This window comes from Brassica napus, chromosome A1 (genome assembly GCF_020379485.1).
Source record: "Brassica napus cultivar Da-Ae chromosome A1, Da-Ae, whole genome shotgun sequence".
In the NCBI taxonomy this organism is placed as follows: Eukaryota; Viridiplantae; Streptophyta; class Magnoliopsida; order Brassicales; family Brassicaceae; genus Brassica; species Brassica napus.
In genome coordinates, this window is record NC_063434.1 from 17,070,520 (window position 1) to 17,074,102 (window position 3,583).

Below are 3,583 nucleotides of genomic sequence, written 5' to 3' on the forward strand. Positions count from 1 at the left end.
CATGGGGCTAGGCATTTGATCTTGGGTGATGCTGATCCAATCTAGAGGTGGTAAGCTATCAATCAAACACTTTTCTTATGCCTAGACATTAAGCTAAACAAGCTCTATCTCTAGATGAATGTTCTTTTGGTAAAGCAACTCAAGCATCTAATCTCTTAGGTTGAATGTTACTAAAGCAAACATGGAAAAAAAGTCTAATAGATATCTTAACTCCTTTAGCAACTAATCTCTTAGGTAAAGCAAGCTAAAAGCATTGACGAGTTGGTTTAGGCATTTCATCATACACCTTGTGGGCAGGAAATGCCTAGAGATTTATTTTAGTATGATCAAGACTAAAATAGCATTGAGAACCTCAACAAGCAAGGAAACAAGTAAATCTAACACTAAACACCCTAAATCTTCTCTAATCACCCTTAATCACCCTAGCCCATGAATCCAAAATTGGTCTACTCACTAATAGACATGAATAACCCCAAAACCATGGATGATTCAAGGTTAAACATGATTAGAGATCAAGATAATCACACAAACACAAAGAATATAGATGGAAAATGATTCAAGATCCAAATTTTCTAGAAAGAGGTTTATGTGTTCTTAGAGAGAAAAGAAGATATTTTCCAACTTTGGGATACAATATTTATATGGGGCTTGGAAAGCCTTAAAACACAAAATAAATGACCAAAATAGCCCTGGAAAAACATAATTTTCGACCATCCAAAGATGTACCCTGGTAGCCCAACCCGGGTATCTCCCTCCATCGACCAGCCGAGTGGGGTCTCCAACCCGGGTATACCAACCTGGGTGTCTTCCTTCATCGACCAAGCATGACCGATCCAAGCGGGGTGCTCATCCCGGGTACTTCACCCCGGGTATGTTGATATGCCTTCAGTGATTCGATCATAACTCCTCCAATATAGCTGCGAATGACTTGAAACCACTTCTATTGGAAAGCTAACTTAATCTGCTGTGTTTCCACAAAATTTTAGCAATAGAAAAATTCTCTATAGCCTCCGTCCATGTTCATCTTTCACCCCCTTTTGGATCACAATGCTCCCAAACATCTCCAATCACTCCATAACACTCTCCAACACCTAATAAGGACAATGCATGCAATATGGACTCTGAAGATGCTCAATTCCTAATCTATATGATCAAAATGCACAAGATATGAGGCTAAAAACATGTAAATATGCAAGATATCAATTATCTTATTGGGTCCCTCCTACCCGGGGGCGAGTTTCCCTGCTGCTTTATCTTTGGTGTTGTCGCCTACTCGTTGCAGAACCCAATCCCCATGTTGGAAGGTCCTGGTTCTTACTTTCTTGTTGTAGTTCTTGGCGACATCTTGCTGGTAGGACCACTTTCTTAGTCGAGCAGCTTCTCTCCTTTCGTCGAGTAAGTCGAGGCCCAGTGACATCAGTTCGTCATTCTCCTCTTGAGAGGTAGACCCTGAGACCGTTGTTCTCACGTGCATGTCTGTGGGTATTATGGCCTCAGTGTCGTAGACCAACAAGTATAGAGTTCCCTGCGTTGCTGTCCTGGGAGTGGTCTGGTAGGCCCAGAGGACTCCGTGTAGTTTTTCCGCCCATTTTCAGTATGAACCCTTCAAGTGCTTTTTCAGCATATTAACCACGGTTTTGTTCGTGGACTCGGCTTGTCTGCTGGACTGAGGGTGTCGGGGTGTGGTGAAGGTTAGCTTTATACCCTAATCTTTGCAAAACTCCTTGAAGTTGTGGCTTCTGAAGTGTGGTCCGTTGTCGGTGACAATTGATAGACCATGGATTTTACCCACTTTCAGCCATGGTCTATAAGTTTTTTAATAACTAATTACTACTATATAGAGTCTATTTAGAGTGTTTACAGGATCAGAGACGATTTGGAGGAGAGTGGTGATTTTGGTATCTTTTGGAGCCTTTTGAGTGTAGAGCTGCATAAACCCGTACGATGTCTAGCTATGGATGGAGACCTTCCGACCGTTAGATTGAGCTCATATTTTATGACCGACTGAAGCCCAGAAGCAACCCCAAATTACCAAAATACCCATGGACGACCAGAAACCCTATTTATGTAACTCTACGCCATTGTTGACGGCTACAAGCTTTCTATTATCCTATTCAATAGTTTTCTCTTAGGTTTGGAGAGAAGATCAATTCTCCTTCAGAGATTGATTGGAAATCCATTGGTTTTACCATTGATTTATTTATTATATTATTCAGACTATGATTTGTGTTATTGCTTGCATTTCTGAGTAATGCATCTTGTTAGGTTTAGGAATTTCATGAGCTTAATGTCAAACTGATAATCAATTACGATTGCTAGATTATCTATAGATTTCTACACCAGGGTGATTTGTAATACTAGGATCTGGAATAGTTAAAATAGCACAACAGTGTGACTAATTGTTTGAACCTAGAATCATAAGATAGTTGAGAGGCACGAAAGTGCAATCAATAAACGGAACCCGAACTCTGCTAGATTAGATACCTTGGCGCATACGAGAGTGGGTCTAGGAATCTAGTTGAACATAATCGATCAGATCGATAACGCTTGCCTAAGGCAGCATCGATCGACGCTTATACCAAAGCATCACTCGAAGCTTGTACCGTAGTATCGATCGTCGCTCAAACCATAACATCGATCAATGCTCGATCAGTGTTGACATGCAAATGCTGAAACACTGAACATAGTTAATAGATTAGACTCACAGCAAGAGCTGGTTGTCTGATATCACTCAAATTACCCTAAAGAGTGTTACTCTCATCAAAAGAGGTCGAGTAATAGTACTTAGGGATCGAATCCACAAGGAGCTAGGGAACCGATTAGATCTAATAGTTACATGATTAAACTAGGCTAATAGGTTTTAAAGAAGTAAATAAAGCAAGTAATAAATAAAGCAATAAACAAGTTGAACAAGTCAATTGTTCAGCTTGGCAAGGGTTGTTCGATGGAAGGATGGTTGCTAGATCTAGGGTTTCTATTCAGGTGTTGGAGATTATAATTCCTATAGGTACCTATTTGTTGCATGCATGATATGTTAGAGCTCATTTGCTTAACTCAGTGATCAGCTATCGCATGTACCACTGGTTAAGAAGCTAGATCTCGTGTCCCAACGGTTAGTATGCCGACAACAAGAGAGTGTCGATCTATGGTTTATTAAGACGTCGACCGATACACCTTTGCTAACGTCGATCGATAGTCAGTTGAGGACATCGATCGACGGGTTCTAGCCAGGCCTATACGCGAGTATGAAATTCCCTATTAAGATACTAAATTGGCGGTTAGCCCTCTCAGGTAGTCCTAATATGATATATAGATGTCAGGATGGGATAACAAGGGTGCTTGAGTATGCAATCCTATGATCAAGTTCTAGTTAATTACTCTAAAACAAGCAATGAATACAAATCTATCATGAATATCACAACAAGGCAGATCTATAGTTTGGGGCTAATCCCACAAACCTATCTGAACCCTAAACCTAACAGGTGGATCTATTCAGACATGAAGTTTGTCACAGAAATCATAGATGAAATAGATGTAAAACTGAAATGAAATAGATAAGAAAACCAATGGATTTCCAGGAGGA